At 36.3% G+C, this 8,911-nt stretch overlaps 1 long non-coding RNA gene across 3 annotated transcripts in view; it reads right to left on the bottom strand.

The window, feature by feature from the left end:
- Nucleotides 1–1,991: 1,991 nt before the first annotated feature.
- Nucleotides 1,992–8,911, bottom strand: part of LOC144367227 (uncharacterized) — a 137,458-nt gene continuing 130,538 nt past the window's right edge. For all 3 annotated transcript variants that reach the window (XR_013426560.1, XR_013426559.1, XR_013426558.1), the window contains one exon: nucleotides 1,992–8,078. This is a non-coding gene — a long non-coding RNA (uncharacterized LOC144367227). The remainder of the gene's footprint in view (nucleotides 8,079–8,911) is intronic.

Raw genomic sequence — 8,911 nt, 5'->3', positions numbered from 1 at the left:
CAGAACCATCTGGAAATTCCCTGACTCTGACCTTATAAGACCTAATGTACTTCATTTGGATGGAATGAGTAGAGACTTCTTTCCTCAGTCTCCAACTGGAGTCTGGTATTTCTCACAGAATCTCCTTCAAGATGTCCCCTCTCAAAAACAAACAAAAAGCTCTGCAGTTACACACTAACCTGGGTACTGGTAAAACTCAGATATCATGAAAAGTTTGTCACTGTGCAAACTGAACTATAACTCAGTCGTAATAACCAAGTCTTTGTAAAATCATGTAATTGTTCCTCAACTCTGCAGAGGTCATCTTAAGTCCTTTTGAATCCCACCCACCTCTACTTTCCTTACTCACCACTTTGAAACCTTTTACTTAGATATATGAATATCTAACTATTTTTTTAAGTTTGTATCATTTGTTTGTTTGTTTGGTACTGGGGATTGAACCCAGGGATGCTGTACAACAGAACTACATCCCAACGATTCTTGTCTACTTACTGCTGTAACTCCAGTTTCTAGAATACTACCTGACACATGATAGATGGTCAGTAAATATTTACTCATTAAATTAATGAATGAATGCTAATATAATAAATCTAGTTTAAGGTTGAAGCAAGTACAAAAAGGCTATTCTGAAGGAATTGTGCCACATTGGAAAATATTCATGATTAATAGTATGTAACCAGATATTGGATGCATTGACAGAGGCATATTAATCATAAATCAAGATATAAAATATTTGAATCCCTAACCTAAGGTCAGTTAAATGATGGAAACATTATCTTAACAAATTGATTTCTTTAAATGGACAAAACAGTATTTGTTTTCCTTTCTCTTGTACTGTCTGCTTCTTTTAGAATTTATTTAGAGTAGAATGGGGGGCTCATGGATAAAAAGGAGCCACAGTATTATCATCTTTTTGTGTTAGTTAGCTTTTCATTACTGTAACAAATACCTGAGACAATCATCTTATAAAGAGAAAGGGTTTATTTCGGTTCATGGTTTCAGAGGCCTCGGTTCATGGTTGGTTGGTCGGTCTCACTGCTTGTAGGCCTGTGGTGAGTTAGTAAACCATACTGGTAAGCACATAGATAAGCACAGATGCTCACCTCATGGCTAAGAGATAAAGAAGAGAGAGGAATATACCAGGGTCCCACAATCACTTTCAAAGACATGCTTCTGGTTACCTAAAATCTTCCAGTAGCTTGACCACCTAATAGCTCCACCATTTCCCATTAGTGCCATGGACTGGGGACCATACCTTTAACACATGGGCTTTTGGTAGACAATCCAGACCCAAACTATATTAATATCTAGTTATATGCATATTTATATCTATAATTTTTAATTCCTTTAAATACTTTCTATGTGACCTGATGAGTTTCAACTTTACAAGTGGATGCATTCTAAATGTTCTTTTCCCCCTTAAAATATGTTACTGTCATATTAGATACATTTAAGATGAGGTTAATTCTGAATAGTAGATGACAATCTACAGTGTGGAAACAAAATTGAATTTGTTTGTTAATGAAATTTGGTCAAAGAGCTAGGGTCAGAAAGCCATTCAGATATGAAGACTCTTTCATGCTGTCAAAATATCTTATGACTGTGAGATTCATCCTTATGAGTATGAAACAATAGAAATGACAATTGAATCATTCTCATTTAAGGTAGAGAATATAATGTAATGTCTGTACCCATTCTATTGATGGACATTTGGTGCTTCTAATTCAGGGTTATTATGGACAGTGCTAGTATGAACTTCTGAAATTTGCCTTTTAGTGGACAACTGTACACACTGAGGTTTGGTATCTGCCTAGGAAGGAGTACAGTGTCTGGATGGAACAATGAGTTTCTGTTTGTCTTTAGAAGAAAATACCAGCTTTCCAAAACATTTATAGCAATATTACTCCCACCTACAGTATATGAGAATAAAAGAGGCCAAGCACAAGCGTTTTCACATTGTATTGTTCCATTTCAAATAAAGTCCAAGACCAGACAAAACTAACTGATGGTGACAGAATTCAAAATAGTGGTTACTTTCAGGAGGTAATGACTGAGAGGGGCCTGGAGAGATTTCTGGGATGCTGTTAATGATCTATTTGGGTGGAGTTCCCAGTTTGAACATTTGTCAACATCTGTACTTTTATGATTTGTGTAACATTCTGTATGCATGTTAAACTTCCGTAAAAGCTTACTTAAAAATATTTTTTGTTAAACGAGCTGCCTTGCTAGGGGAAGGAACTCACCCTCTGAGTTATTTAAAGCAAGGATGGACATATGGTAGGAAACTGAAACATTTTACAGAAGATGGGATGAAATGTTCTTTTCTACCCTTACATTCTGTACTTTTCTGATCTTTGCCTGGTTGCCTATTATCTTCGTGCCATACACCATTCTGACCAATTTCTTCTGAAGGTAGTGCCCTAAGACTGAACTTTAAACCCTTCTGTTCTAATTGCTGCACAGAGTCCTGGATCTCCTGGAATTCCATTGAAGTGGTTTTGGTACATCTGCTCTGGGTCTTTTGTCAGACAGTCCTCGGTAGCAGAAAAGTGACAGCACTGTTCACACTTCATATGCATGCTCCTTTCTCTAAGTTTTTTCTAAGCTGTGCCAATTGCTCAATGTGTTGGGGCTGCTGTTGACATGTTGTTTGCTATTTCAGTCCTTTCGGGTTTTGAGCATGTGAAAGGAATACGAATAGAAATGAAAAGCAAATGAAAAGCAAAAACGGAAAGAAAATGGGGTACAAATGTAGGCAGAGAAACCATCCTTTTCTTAGGAAGTAAAGCTCAAAGTAATGTGAGGGAGGAGGATACAGCAGAGAATTCAACTCAGTGTGCAACAGAGGGAATCCAACGTAACAAAAAGAGGAGTTTTAATTCTTAGGAAGCCTGGCTGAACTACATATTTGGTTTGCCAGTAAATGTAAAATCTTGGTTAGAGCATACATAGAAAAATTTAGATAGTTTATATCAAAAATAATAAATAAAAAAGCCCCAAGAATCCAGGAGCCTTGCTGAAACTTTAGCCAGAGATGAAAAGCAATTTATATCTTTCTATTGTGTCATTTTAAAGAATAGCAGGCATTCATCAGCAGTCAGTGAATATCTGGAATGCAGCTCCCAATTAGGAATACATGGACTGTTCTTGTCTTTATCTATACCCATCCAATTGCCTACCTTTTACTCTTAAAGGGCTTTCTGTCGATCGCAACTGAAAGAGTACTAACTTGTACCCAAATTGACAAGTGTTGAGGAAAACAAAACAAAGCTAAACTAAACAGAAAAATCTGGAATTGTTCTGATGAGGGCTGGTAATGGAGAGTATTTGTCTACTCCTGAATAAAAAGCTATAAGTTTTTTGGTAATAATTACTAATTACCTGTCTTCTCTCTTGGGATCAGACATGATCCTCTTTGAGGCTGAAATTTTAAGGGTTCAGTAGTAATATGTTAGATTACCAGAGATTGCCAAATATTTCTTGTGGGCTCTATTGCCCTATTTTAAAAGGGTAAGAAGTTCCTATCCAAAGTTCCTTTGCTGAAAAATAGAATACAAAACAACAGTAAGTATGTAACTTTATTGAAGGAAAATCCTAAACTGCTTAAGATCATACAATCATGGGTCTTTTTGATCTTCAAAATTAGTACAATGTTTTCTAATATACTCTGCTTCTGATGCTAAAGATAAGAACAATTTGTGGTTAGAATGGAGATACGCAGGGAAAGAAAACTCCAATTTCACATCCTATTGTTCTTCTCAATCCGCAGAGTACTTCTTGCTAATACCTACAGTATATAGTTGTAGTTGGAAATTTAACCTTGGCATAAACTCTGCCTATGTCTCTACTGTCTAATATGGTAGTCATTAGCCACATGTGGCTACATAAATTAATCAAAATTAAATTTCAAAAAAAATTAGTTCTTTATTGGCACTAAACTTTTATTTCACCCATGCCACATGTACCTAGTGCCTACCATGTTGAATAGCATAGAAGAAAAGAACATTCCTATCACTGGAAGAGGTTTTATTGGACACCTCTGATCCAGAACAAAATTATTTATAAGGGAAATTTTCTCACTACCCTAGTATGGCCTATTGTGTTTTGAATATGCTCCAAAGCTGAGGATTTAAGCAGAAATTTGAGGACCAGACAGCTAGGGGTTTGCAGTTCAGTTCTGTCTGGGCTGTGAGAGTTCTAATATTGCTAATTAGTAAAGAGTATCTACAACAAAGACAATGGGTGGCGGCTAGTTGAGTACCTATGGTAGGTGTATGTGAAAGATTCATAGGACTGAAAAAAAAATTTACTGTGTTTCTCAGACTCTCAGGCAATTCAGTCCCTAAAATTAACATCAAGAAACTTGAACAATTAAATCAGGAAAACTCAAAACGGTGCCACAGTTCCTCTATCATGTCTTCTTAGTGGGGGCTACTGAACTTGGGAGTCCATATTGATTAATTAAGGGGTTTGGCCAATTGTCAAAAAGTTTATCATCCATCCAATGTATACCAGACTATCACCATCAAGAACTACTGAAGATCTGACATGTTTCCCTTCTAGTTTTTGGAGGGAGTGGGAGGGAGATTGGGGGGTTGCCAAGGACTGAACCCAGGAGCTCTTAACCACTGAGCAACATCCCCAGCCCCCTTTAATTTATTAATTTATTTATTTTTATTTTTGAGATGGGTCTTGCTAAGTTGCCTAGGGCCTCAATAAATTGCTGAGGCTGGCCTTGAATTTGGGATCCTCCCGCATCACTGGGATTATAAGCATGTGCTACCAAACCCAGTTCCCTTTCTAATTTTTTAAATAGGTTTTTACTACTGCTATTTTTCTCTCGCTACCATTGGATATTGGGCTGCATTTTTAGGAAGAGATATCAAGTGTGTTTGTTAATCCATATATTTTATGTTCCTCAAGAGCTACATCTGGATATGACAGAGCTATCTAGAGAAAAAGGGTTATAGGGTTGCTGAACTTAGACTATCATAATTGTGTATGGAACATTAACAGAAGGCAGTCTAGCATAGTCTTCTTTTGGGTTGGGGTGAGCAGACTTGGAGCATTATATGGAATGAGTGAATCATGTGAAACAAAGGCTCCTTAGGAATTATTATAAAAAAAAGAGGAAATGTATGTTCTAGGGGCATGAAATATATATATATATCTCCATCCAATTGATGAAAAAAAATATATAAAACAATCTTTGAGGCAGGTTAATTCTAGATCTGTTAGAATGTCTCTTTTCCATCTGATATATTTTTGATTTTGTAAATGGCCCCAGACTCCTGACCCATGGAGATTGGAACAGAGACAAGTATGTATCCCAAGGCTTCTGCCAGTTCCTATCATGTGGCCAGAACTGATGAGTCCAGGGATAAACACCTGACCTAGACACGATGAAGTAAAATATAAAAGTCAAGAATATGATCACAACAATGCTTAAGAGAAAAGAACATTGGATTAGGAGCTAGGAAGTCTACTTTCTACTTATAATTAGTCAGTGTATTCAGAGTGGGTCTAGTTACTTTTTCTCTCTGGACCTAAGTTTCTTCATACATGAGAATGAGGGTTTGGTATTAAAATATTCCTATTCAGTAGTGTGTATTTTATGAAATGTATGTATGTTAATGGGTACGTACAAAGGAGGGAAAAACTTTCTTGCTCTGATCTGAGTTTACCAGGTTTTTTTTTTTTTTTTTTGCCTTAAGACTTCTCAGACACTTAACAATGTCTATTCTGCATCTGCTAGAAAGACTCAAATATGCATTGTTTAGTTTCTTTGCTGTCATTACTCTCCTGGAGCCTTTCTCAGGGCTCTGTTTCCATAGAAAACACTTTGAGAAATTTGGGGACCTTTTCTGATATCTTTCATTGCTCCTATCTGCCTGGAGGTCATGATCACAACCCAGTGGGGAAGAAATCATTTCATGTTGGGCCTTACACAGTTTGCAAACAGCCCCTCATTTCACTCCAAAGTCTTGGGAGGAACACAGATGCATTGCTTGCACAGTGCCAAGCAGGCAGCTTGACTGGATTTTTCTTCAAATCAGGCAAACCTATTGGCATCAAGTGGAGCCAGAGGAGAGAGCGTGCATTCTGGGGCTCCTTTTTCATTAGCCACGCAGCAGCTGCGGCTCATGCCTGAGCTGTTCTTCAGCTTAACTGGGCATGTGTCCAGCAGCATGAAGAATATAGAATGGAAAGGGAGGGATAGCATGCTTTCTTTTAGGATTTGAAGGACAGAAACCTACTGTCTTATCCTTCACTAAGGGAATCCTAGAATGTGTGCCCAGGAGTCCAACATTTGAAGGAATTCAAAAGGTCACCTCATCCAGCTACCTGATGGATGGATACCTGACATCATTTTTGCCATGGTGTTAGACATTTCCATTGAAAAGAAACACACTGACTACAAAGAAAACCAATGTATTCATACTGATTTCATAGGCAAAAAAAAAATGTCTCTTTTTGGTTCATAATGTGACTCCATGAAGATTCCATCTGTTGGTTTAGTTCTATCTTCCAGAGTCATTCAGATTGAACTCTCACAGGGCAACCTTAAAAATTAGAGGCAGAATTACCATGTACTTCTGAATATCTGATGAAATAATGTCAATAAAGCTGCTTTGAAAATTTTCTATGTTATAATAGACAGGTATAGAATATTATGCCTAGCTTGTTGTCAACTTTTAGTATCATGTTTATCTCTCAAAGTTAGGGTGCACAATCAATACTGAGGTCACTGGGTAGCAATATGAAAAGAATATCTATATAGCTAAAGCTAGCAATATATGTAACATAATGCTTTTGTTAGCATATGAGTAAATATTATAGTTGACATTGAGCTGTCAGATAGAAATCCCCAAATATATAAGCAGCAGCTGAAGTCAGACCCTACACTGGCAGTGAGTTATTGTCTGATGTTGAACAATATAATGAGCTTTGCAATGGCCAGTGGGTGAAGCACTCAGAGGAGGGGCCTAGCCAGGGATTCAATCTAGGGCACTGTTTGATCTGTGGCCAAGTTGGTCACAGATATCGATTACAACAAATCCTACCAGATATGCATATCAAGAACTTAGTAACATAATATTTGGGTCTCCATGGTTTTTCTCTTGGGTGTATAAATGTAGTTAACATGTGTTTCTGCCAATGAGAGGATATTTTGTTAGGTGAATCACCATAAAATTTGGGGAAAGTAAAGAGCTTTCAAATGTTCTAACTACAGAAACTAGATATGCATTAATCAATCCTTTTGAAGTCTTCCAGGATCACTTTACATCCTAATTGACTTAATACAAAACAAATCTTACTATAAATGCCTATAGTTACATGAAAGAATTGTTCATTTGATAAAGTACTTCTCAAGATACAAGATGCCAGCAAAATATCAAGTTAAACATTTCTAGAATCCTGGAGTTTAATCAATTTTTTAAAATTTCTTCTGTTCAAATGAAAATTCAGTATATTTTGAGCCTACACAGAGGAAAACTTAGGCCAAATGATTCTTTTTCCATTTTAGTCATTTTAAGAGTTCATCTTTATTGAATAACTTGTTTTATCTCAGAAAAGAGGCTCTTTATTATTCATCTTAACTAATATACCTCAAACTACCCTACCTTTTCTAGGAAAATTTTTCTCAATATTTTTATCAGAGGTAAATGATCACTTTTTATATTAAACAAGTTTATTTTCTAGGAGATACTTTAAAAACAAAAACCTTGCATCTTTTCTAGTCTATTCCTTTCTGAGAAGCTAAATTCTTTTTGATGTATTTGTTGACATTGGACTAAAAACACTATTTAAAAATACTAAGAATATTCCAGAAATACCTATGTAGAACAACATATATCTAAAATTAGCCCCCTTCATTACCTAGTAAAATTTTCTATCTAATGACGAAACATAATAAATTCCTAATAGTTGAATATCTAATATTCTTTCCTTTCTTCCATTAATCTGGAGAGGGAGGTGGAGGGTGGGTAGGTAGAGATGGAGATCCAGACAGAAACCTTGTATCAGGCAACACGTTGTCCATCCTGAAGCATCTCAGCATTGGTCTGTCAATCTCCCTACAGGCAACACAATGAGAGCAAATGTTCATTTTAACATGTTTCAGGTTGGCACCATATGAGAGGAACTCTGAAGTGATGAGACCCAAAGTTTATATAGGGTGCCACAATGTGGGCTCATCATTTCTCTTTGTACTAAAAAGAGCAACCTTTACTTTGAAATGAAAACAAATCTTCCCTGAGGAGGGGGTGATGGAGGAAGGGTTTGCCTACCTTGGTATATATGTAAATGGCTCCGGGATAGATTAAGTCTTTGAAACTCTTATACCACATGCTATTTCTCACCTCTATGAAATTTTCTAGTCAATCATTCTTTAACCAAGTTTGCTAGAGTTTCTTGCTTCTAAACCTGGAACACATAGCAACGTAGAAATATTCCTGGGTCTCCAAAACACCATCCATTGATACATCCAATGAACATCTACTGAGCTCTTAATAGATCTTCTACGTGGAGACATATTACACATAATCCAAGCACAGAAAGTAATAAAATAGTCTTATCGTCCTCTGGATAGTCACAGCATGGAGTTTGTATTTCTCCAGTGGCAAGGGTTTCCACTGCTTCACAATGTAGTTCATTTTATTTTTGAGATGTTCATATTGTTAAAAAATCATTTCTTATAGTATACTGGTGTCGAATTTTATGCAATTTCACTTACTTATTGGTTCTTTTTAGACTTTCCAGAATAACTTAAAATATTAAGTTACTCTGATTGTTTTCAATTAATAAATTTAAACTTTCTTATTATGAATAATTTCTGAGCATGTTATCATCTGAATTATTTAACCCAATAGTTTTCCAAGGCTTACTTAAAATTTCTTCTAGGCATTTT

This window comes from Ictidomys tridecemlineatus, chromosome 10 (assembly GCF_052094955.1).
Source record: "Ictidomys tridecemlineatus isolate mIctTri1 chromosome 10, mIctTri1.hap1, whole genome shotgun sequence".
Taxonomy (NCBI): Eukaryota; Metazoa; Chordata; class Mammalia; order Rodentia; family Sciuridae; genus Ictidomys; species Ictidomys tridecemlineatus.
The sequence above is the reverse complement of the archived record's forward strand: the minus strand, read 5'-3'. Positions and strand labels throughout refer to the sequence as shown.